General features: G+C 37.3%; 1 pseudogene; it reads left to right on the forward strand.

Annotated features, from left to right (window-relative positions):
* Positions 1–22,365, forward strand: part of LOC138824518 (zinc finger protein 385D-like) — a 33,300-nt pseudogene that overhangs the window by 1,908 nt on the left and 9,027 nt on the right.

The following is a 22,365-nucleotide window of genomic DNA, read 5'->3' on the forward strand; positions in this document are numbered from 1 at the left end:
GACACAGAAATGCTACAACTGGTGAGAAATTTCCATAGCACTGGGCTTTTTACAATGTAAGAGCTTCACTGAGTTTGAATATCTGCATCACAGGACTCACTTATGTAAAGTGTAGAATGGCTGTTTTTCAGAATTGTGCCATTATCACTATCCTAAGAAAAATACCATACTCATAAGCAGTGGCTCTCCATCTTCTCCCTCGTCCTTGATAACCACCAATCAACTCTCAGAATCTGTGGATTTCCCCTGCCTGGAAGTTTCACAGAAATAGTCACAGAACACCTGATATTTTGTGGCTGATTTCCTTTACTTGGTATAATCAAATTTCCTTCAGGTGTGGATAGTATCATAGCCTTATTTATTTTCAGGGCTGAAGAGCATTCAATTATATGGATATACCACAATCCATTTTTCATTTCATTCATAAATGGATAGACATTACGTTGTTTACTATTTGGGTTGGGGAAATGAGTAATATACTCTGAAAATTTATATTCAAGTATTTTTTGTGTGCATATTGGGTCATTTGATAACTCTGTTTAACATTTAGAGGGAACATTGAATTGTTTTTGAAAGTGACTGCAAGAATTTACTGGCCATTATGTTTGAGACTATTTGTCCTCATATAATAGCTGAATTCACAAGCTGTAATTGCTTGTGAAGTTCCCATGGTTGATGCTTTCCATACGTAAGCTTTTTACATAATAAATTTACTTGAAAAACATATATATGTATATCAGCAGCAGGCACTGGTGGCTTACACCTGTAATCCTAGTTACCTTGGAAGCTGAGATCTGAGGTTTGTGTTTTGAAGCCATTCTGGGTAGGAAAGTGCATGAGACTCTTATCACCAATTAACTGGACGGGGCTTTGTAGCTCAAGTGGTAGAGCATAAGCCATGAGCACAAAAGCTCAGGGACAGCAGCACCCAGGCCCTGAGTTCAAGCACCACAACTGACATATATATCAAATATATATGTATATATACATATATGTATAAAATTACATATATATGTATAAAGTACACATATATGCAAATGCGTATATATACACATATATAAATATACACATATACATACATATATACATATATATGCTATATATACGTAAATATGTCTTTTTACTCAAGGATGGTGTTGCTGTAAAACAAGGAGTAAAATTGGACAAACATGAAATGAATGAATCCTAACTCTGTGTTAAAATTTACTGAGGTTGAGATCAAGATTTGGAGAGCCCTGATACTTAGTAAATATAAGAGTTAATCTCCATAATTTTGCCTGTGTTTCTAAGAAGAAGAAAAAACTAATTTTTACTCTAACTTTGAGTTATGTATCATAGGTTTTACAGAGTTGCTTGATGCTTGGGAATTCAAATTTTCCCATGGTCTTTTAACCTGAATTTCTAGTTTGTATCTTAATCTCTTTTTCAGCTGCATGAAGTTTTGCTGTTTTTACAAGAGGCTTGGCAGCTTTCTTTCTGGCTGTTTCACTCTTTTCTCTATGACCTAGCCAAATAAAAAGAAAACAAGGCTTGGCAATGGTGTCTTCATATAGTGTCTAGCATAATATCCTAAATGCAGAAAACAGTTTTCCACATTCACTCTGTCTAGCTATTAGCCTTTGGAAATGGAAAGGCCAGTAGCGAATGACTTGTTATTCTTACCTTGTTCATCACCTCTTTAGAAACTCTGGGGCATTACAGCTGAAGTGATTATAAACATCCTGTTTCTCAGGGTATCACATTAGCTAGAATCCATAAAGGAATCCATAAATTGTGTAACATGATTCTTCCTAAAAGAAATAATCAGGACTTTCTATTTAAATCACCCGAGTAAACCACACTTGTGTGAAAAGAAAGCAAAAAGTTTCAAGAGATGGAAATGATGTTTACACCAATAGAGTTATATATATATATATATATATATATATATATTTCTTCCCAACAATTTCCTGTGTTGTTCCTGTGTTGTCATGGATTCAAGAAATGTTTTCCAGGAAACTCTTGTTTCAGGAACTGCTCCAGAAATAAAGGAACAGCAGAGAGGGGAAGGATAAAAATCCTTGCCTTCCTATAGAGTTTGCCTTCCATGGCAGCAAGACAGATGAAACAGGCTGTCAGATGTTACATAGAATGGCTGAACATAAGACATTCAGGCAGGAGAGGAGAAAACACAAACAACAAGGATTTATAAACATGAGTAGGGAGATACAATTTTATCCAAAGTGGTAAGAAGCCACCTTTTCTGTGATGTTGATACAGGCTTGCGGGTATCAAGGGGATAAGCAACTGGTTCTCTGGGAAGAATTTGGTAGAGAAGGAGCAACCTAAATGCCTATAAGATATAAATGTACTTGCAGTGTTTGAGAAAATCAACAATACCAATGTTGGTATGTGGTTCTTACAGAGCAAAAAGGAAGGGAGGGCAAGGAGAAACTTAAGAGAGGTGAATACCTGAGAACCAGATCATGCACAGCTATTGGCCAAGATTAGAACATTAGTTTTAGAAAATGATTTATAGATAAAGAATTGATATAATAGGGAAGCCATTATTTTTTATTATACTAATGCATAGAACCAAGGGACTTTTAGTATATGCTTAATGTTGGAAATCATAAAACTGTCCGTCTCTGAACACTTTTTAAAATTTTTTTGCCAGTACTGGGGCTTGAACTCTAGGCCTGGGCTCTGTCCCTGAGGTTTTGCTCAAGGCTAGTGCTCTACCAGCACCCCTTCCAGCTTTTTCTGAGCAGTTTTTTTGTAGGTAAGAGTTTCATGAAGTTTCCTGCCTGGGCTGGCTTCCAACCTCGATCCTCTGATCTCAGCCCTCTGAGTAGCTAGGGTTATAGTCATGAGCCACCAGTTTCCGGCCCCTGAATATTTTTGTCATGTAACGCTGTACCTTCTAATTTTCCCCTCCCACAACCCCTAAAACATTCTAATATACTTTTTGTCTGCCTTTACTTTCTTCTTTTATTTTTTAAAATATTTTTTATATTCAAGTAGTTGTATAAAGAGTTATCATTCAACAAAGCAATTTATAAACACAGTATGTCTTGATCAATGACTTTCTTAATGGGGAATTTCTTGTAAAGATAATTATATAATATGCAATGTTTTGCTGATTAGGTTTTTCTCATTTAGCGTGATGCTTTTCCAGTTCATTTATATTGTAACGTGTGTCAGTATTTTATTTCCTTATATGGGGCTGAATAATATTTTAAAGTATACCATATTGTAAGTATCCATTCCTCAGATGACAGACATGTGAGTTTTTATCATCTTTCATAATTATGATTAGTGCTACCATAAAACATTTATGGATGAGGCACATGGCAACATTATTTTCAGTCACTATGGATATTTTCAAAAAATCAAATTTTTTTAGTTATACCATAAACTCTATTTAACCTTTTTAGGAACTGCCACACTTTTCTACAGCTGTATCATTTTCTTTCCCTCCAGCAAGGTATGAGGATTCTAATTTCTCCACATCCTTGCTAGTGCTTGTTATTTTCTCTTTTTTATTTCTTTTTGCTTTTTGTATTATGATAGTCATTCTAGAGGGTATGAGATGGCTTTTTCTTGTGGTGATCATTGACATTTCTCCTTGTCTAATGCTGACCTTCTTTTCATGTACTTATTTCCACTTGTATATTTCATTTGGGAAGTTCATTCAATTTTTTAAATCTAATTTTAGCTAGGGGGATTGTTTTTATTGTTGAGTTGTAACATTTCATTATATATTCAGGACATTAGGTTCTTATAAGCTATATAGTATATATGTATATGTTCATAGATAGATAGATAGATAGATAGATAGATAGATAGATAGATAGATAGATAGATAGATAGATACATTCTTGTTCCATGTGCTGTTTTCTCTTTTTAAAAATATTAATACTGATCAACTTCAACTTACCTATTGATTCTTTTGTTTCATGTGCTCTTGTTACTGCTTTTAAGATACCATTGCCTAACCTAAAGTCAGTAATACTTATCCTTACTCTTTTCCTACTAACTGTTATAGATTCCTCGTTCTTTTATTTAGGTCAAACATCCATTTATTTTGTGTTAGATAATATGATTCAGAAGTCCAAATTCACTCACTGCATGCAAATATCCATGTCCCAGAATCACTATTGAAGGGTAGATTAAAATTAGCATGTTAAAAAAATCAGCATGTGTTTTTCCTCACTGAATAATGGTGCCAGCTTTGTCACAAATCAATAACTCATAGGTGTGTGGATTTAGGTATGGATTCTTTTCTACTAATTCAACTGTGAGTATGATGTAAATCATACTGTTTATTTATTCATTTATTTATATTTATTTGTTTCTTTTTCCAATTGTGGAGCTTAAACTCTGGGCCTGGGCCCTGTCCCTGGGCTCCTTTTTGCTCAAGGCCAGTGCTGTACCCTAGCCACAGTGCCACTTCCCATCATACTGTTTGGAGGGCTGTGACATTTTAGTAAGCTCTGACAATTTGACATATGATTCCTCCAGCTATTTCTCTTTGTACACTTGCTTAATTTGCCTTTCCCTTGGAATGGATAGCTTTTTACACCTCATAGTTGTTTTTTGAGTGGTGACTAATTGATCCCTTGTAGCGTATCTTTTAACCTACATCCTGCACAACTGATTGTAGACTTCTTTGGTGTTTGCCGTTCATTAATATTGTTTCAGCAATATGTTAAAATTTTATTTATTTATTTTTAACCTTCTTCTTGCTACATGAAAGTAATGTACAGAGCGGCTATAGCTACATAAGACTGGTACAGAGTAGGTTACCTTTTGGACAATGTCACCCCTCCCTTTTTCTCTACCAGTTTTTTCCTCCCAGTAGTTTTAGTAGTACTAACAAAGCAATTCATAAACTCAGATCTGGTGGCACTTTTTCCATTAGCAGTTCAGAAATCCTCACAGTTCATATGGTCAATAGAAACAGCATCTGTGGTAGTGGACCCTTCAAAAATTAAAAGGGATAAATTTCATCTAAGTTCTATGGATTGGTGCATCATCTCAACCCATCTTGATGACTGAGATAGACTTCCCTGACTCAAATGGGTTGAACTTTCCTTAAGAGGAGAAGCTCAGAAAAATTTTCTCCTTATAAAATGTAATTTAAGAAGACAATTGAGACTAATCTGTATAAAGTAGATAATTTCTACCTTATTCAGTGTTAACATCCAGTCTGAGGAAACTTTATTAACTCAGATTGTCAAGTCAGTCAGACTGGCTTTGGAAGTATTTTCTTTCTTTACTGTGTGGCTGTTTATTTGTCTGTTTGAGACAGAATTTCATTTAGTATCCTAGGATAGCTTGGAACTTGCTATGAAATCTGGGTTGTCCTTACACATGATCTTCTGGCCCCTGCCTCTGTCTCCCCAGCTCTGAGACTGTAGCATGAGCCTGGCTTTCAATTACCTGAAGGTTAAATCAGGTCACAGTGATTTTTATTGTGAATTGCTGAATAAAAGCAAATTGCTATGCATGATGACATTGTAAGGCTAAAAATGAATATATACCTTCTGATATATGTAAAAGCTTCATGAAAAAAATACTTTTTATTTCCCCAGCATTAAGACATGCTTCAAGAATTCCTCCAAAACCTACAATTATTTGTGCCCTTAAATTATCCCGCGAAACTTATTTGGAGTCTTAATTTCAGTAAAAATTACTATATTCTTTTAAACAAAGCCCTAAACAGTGTTATTCTCCAGTTGAGAAAAGATGGCTTCCCTGAAGTGGACTTTCAGTTTATTCTAGGATCAGAGTTCTTGCTCACCTTCCTTTTTCCTACTCCCAGCCAGTTGAGAAGGTTTTTAATTTGCTTTCTCCAGAAGTATCCTTAAAAAGGAGTGACTTTTGGATGTAAATTGACATCTCAAAGACAGAACTATATGCATGTGTTAGTGTTTTGTGTTGTTTTTTTTTTTTTTTTTTTTTTTTACAGTCATTGTATCTTTTATTTATTTTTTTTTTTAAATTGTATTTTATTTTATTTGAGAACATACTGTACAGAGGGGCTACAATTACATGGGCAGAATAATGCATACATTTCTTACCAAGCATTGCAGCCTCCTCCTTTGTTTACTTTTAGATGAGGTAGGAAGTACAGATTGGCTGGGGGGTGGGCAGGGAAAGGAGGAAAGAGCTTGATCCTCCACTGCTCCTCATCATGGTTTCCTACTGCATGGTCCAGGAGCAGAAAACAAAACTCAAACTGGATGCCAGTGGCTCACAACTGTATTCCTAGCCAGTCTGGAGGTTAGGATCTGGATGGTTTTGGTTTGAGGCTAGTTTTGGCAGAATTATTTTTCTAGTCTCTATCTCCAAATGATCAGCACAAAAGATGGGGTGGAGGCTCAAGTGGTAGAATACCAGCTGAACAAGTAAGCTAAGTGAGTACAGAGGCCTGAGATCAAACTCCACTACTGAGAGAAAGAGAGAGAGACAGAGGAAAGAAGGAAGGAAGGAAGGAAGGAAGGAAGGAAGGAAGGAAGGAAGGAAGGAAGGAAGGAAGGAAGGAAGGAAGGAAGGAAGGAAGGAAGGAAAGAAAGAAGGGAGAGAGAGAGTGGGAGGGAGGAAGGGAAGGGGAAGTGAGGGAGGGAGGGAGGGAGGAAGGGAGGGAGGGAGGGAGGGAAAGAAGTAAGAAAGGAACCAACCAAATCTCTAGACCTATTGCTTCTTTCATTTCTTTCCTATTCTCTCCCAGAAGAGTGGGTACTGACATGAATATTCTCTTCAATAAAACTATGATTGAGCTGTCCAAAAGGTTCAGTTTCCATGCTAAAAATAACTTGACAAGGTCGCCACATTATCTGCCTGCCACATTTTAAGCCATGTCCTCAAATACCTGAGAACCTGTTTCTTCTCACCCAGCTTGCCTTCTGGCTCTGATTTCTTCCTCATCCCTCTGAGTTGGTGCTTGTGGCCTGGCTGTGATCTTGATTGCTTGGCAGAAGCTTTCTAAGAGCCAAGACTTGGCTCTAGTCTCTGCCACTCACACTCCCCAAATGCACAGAGGTTTGACTTTTCACATCCAGTGCTGAACTTCTAGAACACTCAGCCTGAGCAACCTGCCCAGGAGGCCATGAGCAGAACTGGTCCCATGGCCCTAGTAAGGGTTTCCCACTGTGAGAGGAACACTTCCAGGAATCATGATGTACGAGATAGAAATTTATATTTAAAAAAAAACTTTTCAAAAAGTACTCTAAAAGAAGACAAATTACCCACTCAAGAGCCTCACTTTTAAGACAATTGGATTTTTGTTAAGTGTAATTTCTAAAATCTTGGTCATTTAAAAATAGATGTTGCAAGAAGATGTTGCACATGCTTATAATCTCAACACTTGAGAGGCCAAGCCAGAAGGCTCACCAAGCTCAAGGCCAGCTTGGGCCACATAGTGAAACTCTGTTTCACAAACCAATCAAACAGGTATACACAAGTGTATGATAAATGAAGTAATGTTTCTTCTCTAAAAATAAGAGCTATGTTTTTAAAGGATATTTTATCTAATTCAATGGTGAATTTTCAGAACTTCTATTTGCCTCTGATGGACTCTCAAAAGGTATTCCGACTTGACTCAGGAAACAAAGATTCCAGCAGGTAGATTGGGCAAGGACAAAATTCCCATCTTTCTGTGGCTATAAAAGTGTTTACCATTCTACAGGATTGAAATGGCTAGTACTGACAGTTTCAGAGACAGCACAAACTTCCTTTGAAATTACTTTTCAGTCTGCCTTTCCTGAACACAGCTCTACCTTAAAAATACATTGACATTGAAAATACTGGAATAAACATTGATTCATAAAGCTAATGAAGAAATCCTTAATATACTCAAAATATATAATAGAACTTGAAGAAACTTTTGTTCCAATAACAGTCTCTTAAATGAAGCCTGTGGGGAAAAAAAAGAACAAAGTGTTTTTCTTCATATTTGGGAAGGAAAAGAGACTGATTTCAAGCTCCTAGTCTTGGGGCTTGAACTCAGAGCCTGGGCCCTGTCCTTGAGTTTTTGTGCTCAAGACTAGCACTGCTGCTTGAGCCACAGTCCTCCTCTGGCTTCTTGGACATTAATTGGAGATAGTGTCCCCTGGACTTTCCTGTGCAGGTTGGCTTTGAACCACGATCCTCAGATCTCAATCTTCTGAGTAGCCTAGACTAACAGGGATGTGTCATTAGCACCAGGATGATTTTTTTTTATTCAAAGCAGGAAGAGCAAGTTTATTTGGAAGCAAAAGGAAGGTAGTAAAATAGACTCTTTGTACAGTGAGGTCTCAAACTGTGAGAAGGGTCTTCAAAAGATTGATGAAAAGTTTATTGTATTGGTAAAATGGTGAGAAAATCGCAATAAATGTAGTTACCAGTGAAAGGAAAAATATAAAATATGGTTCATTTTTTTTGCAGGCACTAGTCTGCTATCATTTAGAATCTCTAGAACTAGGTGATAGCTTATAGGAATGATAGGAAGTAAAATTATATAACCTGAATGTCATGAAAATCAGTTGACATGATATAGACATAATCCTACCATTTTAGAAACCAGTTTGTTGGCTTTGATAGGGAAAAGGGATTATTTCCCAGAATTCTATTATTTTTAAAGTAGTTTTGTCAATTTTTGGCAGCCAAACTTTTAATAGTCGAATTCTGATTTCTCCTGTCCTATGTTTATTTTCACATTTGTCTATTAATTTTTATGCCTTCCCAAATCCTACAACTCTTGACCTAACCAACTAAAACAATATGCAAACGACTATTGTGAAGACAGAACTTCTATTAAGTAGTTATATTGTAAGATGAACTTCCCTCTGCCTCCTTTTCCTACAGAGGGAGTAATAAAAACAATTCTATTATGAGTGAAATGACTGTTGGAACTTGAGACAATCCATCTTACAGTTAAAAGAATGTCCTCAACAGTTATTGAAAATTTTCTGTAAAAATTAAGCAACCCTTTTGCCAAGTTTCATGCAGCTTCCTTCTTTTCCTTGTATTTCCTTCATGTTTGCAAATCATTTCCAGCCCTTTGTGTAATGGAATTGTCTCCCTTTCTTGTCCCCTGAAATGGGAAAGAGGCCTTTAATCAAAAAGCTTGAGTTGTAACAAGTGCTTGAGTTGTAACCGTTACATCATGATATTTTCCCAGTGATTAAAATGTTTTTCTGCATAGTTAATCTATGAAACACTAATAGTATTATGAAAACCGCTAAGTAACTCTAGCCCATACAATAAAATGCCTGAAACTAGATGGGATAATGTCCTAAATTATATCCCTACTAAATATTTTATCCCGTACCCTTCATTATGAGAGCTTGTTTTCTTATCTTCAAGACAGCTCTGTGGCACACAACAAATTGAAGAGCTGACAATGTGATTTTATTATTATTTTTACAGCCTGCCTAATAGGATCAGTTTGTATCCTAATGGCTTGCATGACCATTTTCATATTCCACATTCCCCACACATCCTAACTTTGAAGCCAGAGGCAAGATTTCACTTAATTTGATTCAATTACAATGAGTAAGATCTCTCAAGTTTTATGACTTCCTGTGATATAATTCTGAATGGTTGGATATTGTAGAAGTTAAGGAAATAAAACATACTCTATTTCTAAACGAAAGCACGTGGCTAGAAGCATAAGGGGATTGCTATATAAAACAGATATCTACCAAATCCCATAGCTGAAAACCTACACCTTGACATTTTGCCAGTTTTGAAATCAAGACTGACAATATGCAGGTCTTCTTGCTAATGAATGTGCAGCTGTCACATTCAGGACTTTTCTTCCTTCTAAAAGTTTTTGGAACATGGGAACTACCTTCCTACATTGTGAAATATTTTCTTGTTTCCCACTTTGGGGAAAAATAACTTCACAAGAAGTCTGAAGAGTCATGAGTGAAATAAAACAGCTTTGGAATATATAGATTTCCTTCTTGTTCTTTCTTTGTTCCCTTTTGCAATACTAAAGTCTTCTGCCTTAGTGCTTACCAACTGTATGTACAGTGGCCCCAGTTTCTCAGCTAGACCAAGGTCAATCAGGTTGATTTTCTTCCTATCCACTTAATTTTGGAAAGAAGAAATTGGGTAATTTACTCAACTTCAGAGAATGCAATAGAAATGAGTTCTCATAGAAATACCCTCACTAGTTGAGAGAGAGAAATTCTGTTCTTACAATAAAAAAAAAACAAAAAACCAGAACACCCATAGATTACCTGCACAATGGTAACTCAATTGGGCTCCCATAATTATTTCCTTCTGCAATATGTCTCTATTCTTCCTCCTTCATCACATGTATCTCAAGAACTGTTAGCCATGTGCTTGTGGCTCATGCCTATAATCCTAGCTATTCAGGCCTGCACTCTGGGCCTGGGTGCTGTCCCTCAGCTCTTCAGCTCAAGGCTAAGCTCTACCACTTGAGCCACAGTGTCACTTTCAACTTTTTCTACTTCTGTGGTGCTGAGGAATCGAACACAGGGCCTCATGCATGGAAGGCAAGCACTCTACCACTGAGCCACCTTCCCAGCCCCCTGTCGGACTCTTATCTTCAATACATCACTAAAAACCATAAGTAGAGCTGTGGCTCAAAGTGGTAGAACACTAGCTTTAAGCAAAACAGCTCAGGGACAGTGTCCAGGCCCCCAGTTCAAGCCCCACAATGGGGGAAAAAAGGGAATTGTTCATGTTGTATCTTGTAGAAGAGAAGAGAGGGGAGGAGTGGAGGGTAAGGGATAAGCGGACAGGCAAGAATCAAAGTGGGAAGAGATGGGAGGGGAAGGAAGGATAGGGGAGAGAGAATTTTTTTCAAATACCCTTTTATGGTGCCCAGCCTGTCTTGTTTTGCCTGGGACCTGTTATAGCACCCAGACTCGCATGTCCCAGGAACAACCTGGTTCATAGGCAAGCAAAACTAGTCACTTGATTTTCATTTTCCCTTTCTTCTGTTTGTGAGTTTCCTTTGAAGCTTAGATCAATTAATCTAAACCAGAAATTGGCAGGTCTGCCAATTGTGGTCTTCAAGTGCTGCTTGTGATTCTCATACAAGCCACAGAAGCAGAAGCAACCCCTAAGAATTTGTTAGAGATGCAAACTGAATCACTACTGAACAAGAGACTGATGGAGAACTTGTAATTTGTCAAACCCTTTAGGCAATTATGATGCTTAACAAATATTTCAGGGTTACTAGTTGATCATAACAGTATTATTTGTGATTCGTGGAAGTTCCCAAGACCTCAGTCTTGTCAGGTTTGGATACTGTGAGGGTCAAAGGAACAGGAGCACATAGAAAAGAGTAAAAGAAAGAAGAGTTAAAAGACATAAGAAAAAGATCAATAAGGATGAAACTTTCTTTAGGGGGTCAGAAATTTTCTATTCATATTGATAGATTAGTCTTCAGTCTAGCACCTTCCAGAAGTAGGACCCTAACTTGAATGAAAAAAATAAACGCCTAACAAAACAAATTTGATGACAGCATCATCTGTATTTATCAATACCAATTATCCAGCAGATGGTGTCCTAGTTGTGATATAGAGTATATTGATAACTCATAAGAGTAAGGAAAGCAATCCCTATTACATGTAATAAACTAAGACTCTGAAATGATAAAACATTCATACAGAATGCTGTAGCATCTGTTAGTCCCAGTAATATCATTGAGATAAGTTAAGATGAAAGACTATATGGTAAGGCTTTTTCCTTTGCATATGTCCCTTCTTTATGTATTCTAAAAGAATAAGAGAAAAAGTAATACTAACTTTAATAATTTTTTCTTTCCTTAAAATAGCAATCTTATATTCTGAGAGAAAGCCAAAGTCAGTGCATATGACCAGTCCCTTACCCACAGTGAAAATGAGCAGTGCTGGAGAGTTCAAATACAGTGTCTCAGAACCCTTCCCCAAAGTGTCATCTTGTCTAGTAGACTGCATGCAGAAGATTAATGGCCTACACACACACACACACACACACACACACACACACACACACACACACACACACACACACACACACACACACACAAATATTAGCATTTAAGGTCTGTTCATTTTAGATGAAACTGTGATGCCCAATTTGGTTATCAGAGTATCCCAAAGTATTGGCTAAACATGGATGTGCTTCCAGTGCTACCAATGACTCTTATCCTACTCATCTTCTCATCTTCTGCCTCTTTTCCCTTCTACTTATTTCTTTGAAAAAGGACTGGCAGTATTGCCTCACTAGTGTGTACTTGCCTTTACTTTGTGAAATCTCAATTCACACTAGCGTGATCCTTTTCAACGACTGGCCTGTTTTGAAGATGTCAGGCAGTATGAAGCTGTAAAGTAGTTTTTAGCTTTTCTTGGCCAACTATTGAATCCTGCTTGATACTCCAGTGAAGGATCAGACCATTCCTGCTAAGGCCTACATTTAAGGAGTCCCTAGTCTATGTTTCAGAAGATCTTGGGAACCTCTGATTCTTTTCTTCCTGCTTTGCCTGCCTCTTTTCCCCTTCTGCTTCTCATTTGCTTCTCTCTTTTTTACCCTACCCTGATTTCCATCTCCTTCTCTGAGCTTCTGCAAACATTCTCTATCTGAGAAACCTGATGTGCTAGTCTGCTTCTCTTAAAAAATCGAGGTAGTGTTTGCACTTGCTGAACGTTTAGATTATTTATCCTTGTGGTGAAAGCTATATTACTAAGATAGCATTAATGTCCCAACAAATAATGTGTGCCCTAGAAAACAGTCAGTTCTTATGAAACTAATTGGTGCTGGCTCCAAAAGGAAATACAAAATTGAACATATTTTATTTTATTTTTAACAGGATTGGTATTAAATATGTTTGCATCTTGAAGACTTAGATTCTAATCTGCATAGGTCATAAATAGTACAAAGTGAGTTCAACACATCACCATTATCTCTGTGTATGGGTCAACTTTTAAGCAGTTGCCTCAAACACACCATACATAAATTGGGCAACTTTGAAAAATGATATCAAAAGTTTGATTTTCATCTTGGTTAGATTTGTACAGTTTCTAACATATGCAAGATAAGAGACGGTCTTTCAAATCACTTGAAGGTAGAAGAATTGTTCGCTTGGTTCTTTAGGACATTAAGGATTTCATAAATGTCACTGCAGGGCAGAAATTGTCTCACAATTAAATGTTTGTAGGACCATTTTACTTGCATGGAACTTCTAAATCATAAGCTAACAGAGATGCAAGAGTATCCATTTGAAGGAATATTTACTTTCTTCATGTTTTTCTAGTAGTATTTCCTTCTCTTATCCTCCTAATAGAGAAAATCCCCTGTTCTCCACTGTTTTCATATTAGAGCTTAGCAATCTTTGGATATAAGATACAATACATATATTTCACTAGTACTTAGCACAGTGCCCAACACAGAGAAGTGGTCAATGAGAGAAAGTCCACAATTTTCCAGGACTGGGAAGAGTACAAGTGAGATATATGTCTTACGTCTAAATATCTTATCAAGTTTTCCCCAGCGGGACCAGACTCTATTCCCTGCAGATTGACCACGGAGAATGAAGAACCTCTTGCCTTGAGCCCTAACTGGATAGTAACACCAACTAAAGAAAGGTTTCATCCAGAAGTTAAACTTAACCAAACCCTGGGTCCCAGAGATGAAGGGACAGAAGTCCTGCAGATTCTGTACATCTATGTGGCCAGTATCTATGTGGTCTGTATCTATGAGTACATGTTTATGTGGCCTGTCTCTTTGAGGGTTCATGTGCATGGACTATACAGATGGCTAGAGAACTTACTGTATTGAAAGTCCTAGGGGTCTGCTCTTTATAAGTGCAGAATCAGAGGAAGATTCTGATTCATCTAGGTAGCTGATATCCTTGCAGCTCTGGTCGATGTTACCCAATTCTGTGAGGCCTTATGCAATGCAATGCACCTTGATTGTCCAGATCTAAGGGACCTGCCCCTATGTAACCCTGTATTTGACCAGTGTCTACAGAGTCCTCAGCTATGTCAAAGTCTGTGTGGCCCATATTTATACATCCAACATTACCACACACCAGGAGAAATGGCAGTATTCAAAGTACCATGGAATGACTCTTAGGAAAACAGCATTGGAGCAAATTTCACTTTGTCTATTTAGTCAGTATTCATGAGGCCTATGCTTATGCATACAACATCTGTGCAGCTGACATCTATGTGGCCAGTCCTGTGTGGCTACATCTATGAGTTAGACCTCTATGCACACCACATCTTTAGAGATTGTGTCTATATTATCTGTCTTTATGAGGTCTATGTCTATATGACCAAAGTCATAGATAGGTCTCTATTCTACAGTTCAGACTTTGTTTGCCTAGTTTGGGATGAGCATAGCCTTCAAAAGTACAAAACAAATCATTTTCATGGCTCATTCTTGTCTGAGTCAAAGTGTATGGCATGGTTCTCAATAAATGTTGGTTAAACTAAATAAAATCATTAGGAAATAAACCACCAGCAGTAATTTTTAGAGACTTAGGAATATTTTTGGACATGAAGCACATTTTTATACTTCAAAATGTCAGCATATTTAAGAGGAAGCAGCTGTTGCATACCCACTTGCTAGCTAATCTAAGAGAGACTTAAAATTCACACAGGAGAGAAGAAAATAAATCAGATATATTTCTAAGTCTTCCTTCTCCACAAAAACTTATTGAGGATCTTTAGGTTGTATCATGAACCCCTGCTACCTGGGAAGAGATTGGAATAGCTCGAAAGTCTGTAACTAAAGTAATAAAATTTCATACACAGATTATATAAGGTGTTCTTTTATTATCCATAATTCAAGTTGTTGGACATTTTCTGTAAACCTTCCTGGTGCTTTTTGGATGTTTTGCAAAGTGTATTTATAGTGTTTTTATACAAGAAGAGGGTCACAAATGGACCATATGAATACTAATGCTTCTTTTCATTCTCAACCAACGCCCCATTCCACAAAGTATTATCAATTTGTTTCAGTGCCAAAGAATGAGTGTTTCAATAATGAGTATTTGCTATAGGGCACTAGCAGCAAAATGACTCAAAAATCTAAGTCCAGACAATCTCAAATCTTTCTCTTCCACAGAATGCCACCCATTATTTTCCATTCCCTGTCACATATATTGTTGCTAGAGTCATTGGTTGAATAGCAAGAAGAAATCAGAATCAGCCTTTGGGAAATACTGAGAAAAGTGAATCATTATCCTACTTTCTCATTTTTATCTGGGGAGGGGCACAGTACAGTGAGGAAGGCTGTGATTTATTCTTACCACTTTTCACAAGAGGTAATTTCAGAGCCGCAGGTTTTCCTTTTTCCTCTCTTTCTAAATGGATTTGAGCAAAGTATAGTAGTTTCACATAAATGCGTGATTGGACATTTGTGATTTGACTCATGCTCTGGCCAAGTTTAGGTTCTTTTAAAGTCAAATGCCTAACACGTCATCTTTCACCATGAATAATAAATCATGAGTGACTCAAATTCTTTTACCAAATATATTTAAACTTGAGCAATAAAAGAACAAATGAAGAGCATGTACAACTGAGGTAGACCATGTGATTGAAAGCTATGATGTTGGCCAAATCCCCAAATTTCTATATCCAGAATTTCCTTCTTTAAGATAAGGATAAGAGTGATACGTACCTTTGGGAGACATGTAAGCTGAGAGTGCACTAAGACCTGTAACTGCTTAAAAAAGTGCTTCCCCATCCTTTCTTATTATTTTCCTTTCTTATGTGTCAAATATTTATTGGGGAGCCTATTTCATGGATATTTAAGAACAAGTATATAATATTAAACAAAACACATGGAAGGTTTTTTTTAATAGTTATAATGATTATTATTATTGATATTTCAAATTATTGTGTGAGATGTTTCATAAATTAACCAGTTACATTATTATTACACAGACCACCAAATGAATATGAGATATATCAAAAACTAGCCTCTTTATGCCCTAATGACATGATCTATGTTTATTGACCTTCTTGTCCCCAGTGGCTTAGCACAGAACTTAGCCCAAAACAGCAGCCTAATAAATGTTGATTGAATGAAGGCTGGGCTCATGAGACCCAGCTACGTAGGATAACAAGCTTTGATTTGAAACTGTACCACACACACTTCAGTTCCAGTTTTAACCTTATACACCATGACGTTGAAAAGTGTCCTGGAAACTTTCTATTTTGAAATTAAGACTGCTATGTTTTAAAACCACTAAGGCCTAGTTTAACTATGATTATGCAAAGTAACCCAAACCACACACTATTTCTTATCTAGTTCTACTTGTCAATATGAGAAGAGTTTGGAAAATCTGAAGTGTTAGATGACAAAACAAAATACAGGAGAGCTTCCTTACACCTTGTTTTTAAGTTTCCTTTTTTTTTTTTTTTTGTCAGTCAAGGGTCCTGAAGTCAGGGCCTGGGTACTGTCCCTTAGCTCTTCAATTTAAGGTTAGTGCTTTGCCACCTGAGCCACAGTACCACTTACAGCCTTTTCTGTTTATGTGATGCTGAGGAATCAAACTCAGGGCCTCATGCATGCGAGGCAAACACTCTACCACTGAGCTACCTTCCCAGCCCCAGTTTTCCTTATTTTTAACGTTTCACATGACCACAGTTCATCTGTCAAGACTCATGAATCAATACTAACAAATTGTTAGCAAAAACCTCTTCTTCATTTACATTTCTTATGTTTCTGACAAATTTCCTTCTATCACCACAGGAGCCCATCCAAGATCCTACATTGCAGTTAGATGTTAAACCTGCATAGGCTCTCCCACACAGAGACAGTTTTTTTAGACATTCCTTGTTCTGACGGCATTGGCAGCGTTGAGGGTACTTGCCAGGAATTGGGAGGAGTGACCTTAACTTGAGGTTTCTTTTGTGCTTTCTACGACTGGTCAGGTATTATGATTTGAAGAAGAAAGACCACACAAGGAATCCTTATCATATTACCTGATGCTGCCAGGTACATCCATTGATCCTTCTATTTTAATGAGTAAATAAGAATGATTTACAGTAATTGTATAATTAGTGATTTAATGTAACCCCATTAAGGAAAGCCTCTTTGCCCTTTTGCAAATTTCTATGTCATTTTGCGTGCAGTGTATAAAATAGTTGATTCTCTTGGGATAGGCATATGCTAAAATGTGTTTACCTTAACTCCTTGACTTGAAAAGAAGGACCTTTCATCACAGATAAAACGCTGATAAGTGAAACTCCACATGCTGTTACAAGTTAAAAATCCTACCTTTAAAGAATCATTATCCACAGATTCAAGTTAAAATTTAAAAAAAGTATATAGCTTTATATTCTTTCAAGTTCATTCCAATCTCAGAAAATAATATGTATGCTCAACTATGTGGTCAAAATAGGACAAGAAATAGAAGTAGAAGAAGTTAAGCCTTTGAATATTAATTCTCCTAAGCTCGTTTCAAGTAAGGAACTTGCCTAAAGACATGTTAATTCTTTACTAAGTCCTATGCATAAATAATCTGGTGTCTCTAGTCTTAGTGATTTTGGTGTAAATGTATACTCTCCTGTGGGACTAGAAGATATACCAATGTAGCTATTACAAGGATTGGAAACACCATTTTTTTTTTTACTCTTTTTTCCCAATTACAATGAAGAGAAGTTATTGTGGGATTAATATGATCTATGTCATGGACCATTTTCAGATCAAGACATAAAAGAAATATGTCAGTCCAGAGAAGAAGTTATTGAAAGATAAGGATTACTACAAAAATTGTTAGCATGGTGAATTTCACTGAAATAAATACCCAGAGTATCACATCTGGTTTCCTTGTGTGGCCACACTGGAAAATCCAATTTCTGTAAACATCATTCCTCCACAAAGCTGCCTGTAAGAACAATTTACTGACTTTACTACAGCTTAAGATCTTACTGTAGACAATCTTGGACAGGATTGTCTTGCACAGTATTTTTACCCCATTATCCAAGACATCTACATCTTATGAAGTAATTTGCTTTGGTTGACTTCATCCCACTGGTGTGATTTCAGGGAATTTTTGTAATTTCTGGGATGTCCTGATTTTTATAGCTCCCTGTGAAGGTCAAGTTGTGTTATTTGTATAAGTATATGAAATTCTTTTAAGTATAGAAAACATTTGGCAAATTGGCGATGAGTTAGTTACTCAGAGGTTCATGCTAGCAATCATTTCTTTTTATGAGGGGACGGTGAATGCAGTAAGATCATCTTGATTTTAGTAATGGGACCTTAGCAGGCAACTAAAAGCTAATCAGAAGCTTCTCAGTGTCCAAGAGAACAAATGGGAAAAAATGGCATGAGGGTTATTTTTGTTTGTAAAGTTTATCCAGTGAGTCACTCATTTGCAGGTTGACATTTAAAAAAAAAACCACAGTAGTTGAGTGTTTTCCATTCCGCTGAACGAGACTGCCTTAATAATTTCAGTCACTAAAATAAGTGATTGTGTGAAGTGTCAAGCATAGGAAACAAGATCGGGAAGAGCCTTTTACAGACCAGCCCTTCACAAGAGTCTTCTTTTTTTTTTTTTATTGTGAAAATAGCATACAGAGGGGTTACAATTACATGGAGAAGATAATGAGCACATTTCTTATCAAGCCTTGTTGCTTCCTCCTTTGTTTTCCCTTCCCAACTCTTCCGATTACCCCCACCCTGCCTCTTGTCCCTTGACATTAACTAATGTTTTTGATTCCATATTTAAGAAAGTAGGAATAAACAACCTCAACCCGTGTCTTCATTCTTATGCTTGGAGCAATGCAAATACACACGTTCAAAGGCATTTTATACTGCTATCTCCCCTTGGAAGTATGAGGTTATAAGAAGTAAACGTGTTCAGAGGCAATAGCACTGCAGGCAGGCTGCTGTCCCCTACATATCGCCTTGTCCAACCTATTTATCATGAACTGCTTAGTCTGTCTTTGAAAAGTGACCACAGCAGCACATGGAATCACATGTGGAATGAGAGATCCCAGAGCAGCTGAAGCTGGAGATACAGCAGGGAGTGTTCGGACTAAGAGGATAAGAACCAGCTGACAGGCAAAATGAAGGAGAGCAGGTAAAGATGGGGTATTGACAGATGGAGAAACCAGTAGAAAGCTCATTTGCAAGTTATTGCTGAGCATGACACGCATTGCTAATATCACAGTGAGTGGCACTTTTAAGAGGACAGTCCTGTGTGCCCAAGTGACATTAGGACAGGGGAATTTCTCTTTGAAGGTTGATCTCTCCAGATTTAGTATCAGACTTCAGTGCCAAAAGGGTTGTTGGATTACAGCACATCGACACTTCCATGGTCCTCAAACTTGTGAAACCATGTGACATTTAACATAGGATGATTAGTCTGTGAATTCTTTATGAGTGAGGTGGATCATTTGATTGCTTCTACCACAACTTCCTGCATGTGGTTTGATGTAGACTGCCCACTTAAGAAATACACCAGACTAGAATTCCTCTTGGTTTCATACTGATGAACTTTTCAAAGGGAGCTGAATTATGATTCTTTGTAAATAGAACAATGGTTTTCTCAGCTGCTGATCTAGGGAAAGCAATTTTGATATCAGAGTTTTGCTGATTAATAAAATAAAGCAATATAGGAGGACAACAGAAAAGTAATAGGACAAATAGGAAAAAAGCATGTTTCAAAGGCACTTATCCTCTTTTTAAAATTTTTAAGAGGAAAATGTATGTATTGCAAACATTCTTCTATTCCGGCATTGTGTTAAGAGAAACTTATGACATGTTTATTTTTCCCCAGAGAATATTTAGAACTTGCATCCATGTATATCTTGAAGAATCACCTGATGGTTTCCTCCAAAGCTTAAGTGAAATGTGGTCATCTGTGTACATTCCCTCATGAGATGACAGATGCAGTTAACAAGCAGTGATTTCTCACTGCTCTTATCATTATTAACAGGGTGTCATGTTACCCATCGGTTTCCAAACAAGGAAAGACAATGACCCTCTATCCTCCCCTTCCTCCTATGCTCTTTTAAATGCAGACAGTACCACAGGGACATCGGCGATATCAACGACGACAAGTGTGGAAATCCGCAAAAGCAGTGTTATGACAACTGAGATCACCTCTAAAGCAGAAAAAAGCCCCACGACAGCTAGCGGCAATAGCTCATGTCCTTCCACAGAGACGGAGGAGGAAAAGGCAAAACGACTGCTTTACTGCTCCTTATGCAAGGTCGCTGTCAACTCGGCCTCACAGCTGGAGGCGCACAACAGTGGTGAGATGCACATGCTTTCATTCTGTCTCCACAGCCCTGCAACCATCTTCCTCTGAATAGATTAGAACTTGTGCAGCAGGACACAAGGGCTGGGGGGACAGTGGCACAATTATTAGATGGCATTCATTAGCCATTAAAACATAAAAGTGACAAGCAAAGTGGCATTTATATGGGGGCAGGGGAGGGTTTCCAGAGCTTGTCGACTATGGTGTGTGCATGTGTACGTATGCACCTGTGTGCATGTGTATGTGTTTTTGCAAACTAGGTAGAATAGCATATAATTCTAAGTTTTTTTTTATATTAACCTGATTTCTGGATTACTGTGCACATCTAGTATTTGCTTCTAAGTGATATTTTCTAAAGTTATGTCATAAAACATGGCCTGTACTTTTCCATGTATGTTTGGTTAAAACATCTATATTATGATTTCTATAGCTAATAATGCTGTTGTAGCCAACACTATGTAAAATAAATACTTAAGAGAGAATTTAGTATTTTTTATGCGAGGCCACTGAGTTACGAACTCTACATGTAAGTTTTTGTGTGCTCTTCCTACAACTTAAAGACAGTGTGTTTTGTTATAGGACCAATCAAGCACAAAAACAAGAAAACAAAACCCCAATGTCTCTTACTTGAACTGTAAACTTTAAAACAGAAAAGTAAATAGGAGAATATTGAGAAACAAACACAAAATGCTCTTCCTTTATAATTTGGTCTTATCTAGTTGTCTGTTGCTCTCTCTGACTCTGTCTCCATTTTTTTCTTGGAGGTATTTTTTTTATTTTATTATCTTTAAGTAGTTGTACAAAGACGTTCCCATTCTACAAAACAGTATATGAGTACAAAGTGTCTGACAACATTGTCACCCATCCCTCTTAACCCATCCTTTCTCTCACTTCTTTTCCTTTAATTGAGATTAGGTGATGACATAAAATTTCACATAAAAATTCACATATTCCAGTATTGTGGAATAGTGATACTCAGAGTCACAAACACATTTAAATTTTTACAAAGCATATTGTCATTATCATGGTCTATACAGTTTGTGAATTCTATGAGCTTTGACATTACAAGTTATTTTTTCCACATCAGGTGATGTTTACACTTTCCTTTTGCTTAGTGTGGACTGTTCCCACTTCTGTCTCCATTTCTGTTTGCCCCTGCTTCTCTCTCTCTCTCTCTCTCTCTCTCTCTCTCTCTCTCTCTCTCTCTCTCTCTCTCTCTCTCTCTCTCTCTCTCTCTCTCTCTCTCTCTGTCTCTCTCTGTACTTCTCTTGGTGTCTCTTTCGGCATGTGTGTGGGAAGTGTGGGTGTGATTAGGTGTACATACAAACATCAGCTTTTCTCTAAAATGTGAGTTGATTTCCAAGATCGACTTTTCATTTAAAAGACTGTTCTTTGCCAGGGTTATGTCAGCAGCTGTACCAGAAGTAGATTCATCTGTGAATCATGTCTGGAGTTAATACTGCAGCTGCATGTTTAGTCACTGACCAATTGTGCCTCATTCGTAATATCTGGGCATTGACTTTAAAACTCTGAGGGGTGACTGCAGATGGAGAACAATTCCTTTAGCATGTGTCTTCCTCCTACCAACATTAACTGCAGTCAGGCACAGTTCAGGAGTTCAGTTGCTGGGAAACCTAGAAACCGATCTGCCTTTCTATCAGAATCTGTACCATCCACATTTGCCATACATATACAGGTATAATGCAAATACAAGTATAATCATCATGAATTCCACGTACTTCTTAAAAATTCTTTGACAGAAAAACACATTTATTTGGAGGCAAGTATCAATTTGGCAGGCCAAATCTGTCCTTCACAGTTAGAGTTTAAGAATTTTGGAGTCCTAGAATTCTTAGCAGAAACATTGCTACATCAATGTGTTTTTCTGCTGGCTTCACACTCACCATGTAACAGAGGCTAGCCTCAAACTCACACTCTTCCTTCCTCCATTCTCATTGTTGGGATTACAAGTACATACCACTATACCTGGCTCTTGTTTATATATTTCTTGTTGGAAGTCCTGGGACTTGAACTTAGGGCCTGGGTGCTATCCCAGGGCTTTTACGCTCAAGGCTAGCTCTCTACCACTTGAACCACAGCCTCATTTCTGTCTTATTTGGTAGTTAATTAGAGATAAGGGTCTCACAGACTTTCCTGCC

This window comes from Dipodomys merriami, unplaced genomic scaffold, assembly GCF_024711535.1.
Source record: "Dipodomys merriami isolate MVZ:Mamm:240054 unplaced genomic scaffold, mDipMer1.0.p SCAF_13, whole genome shotgun sequence".
Lineage (NCBI taxonomy): Eukaryota > Metazoa > Chordata > Mammalia > Rodentia > Heteromyidae > Dipodomys > Dipodomys merriami.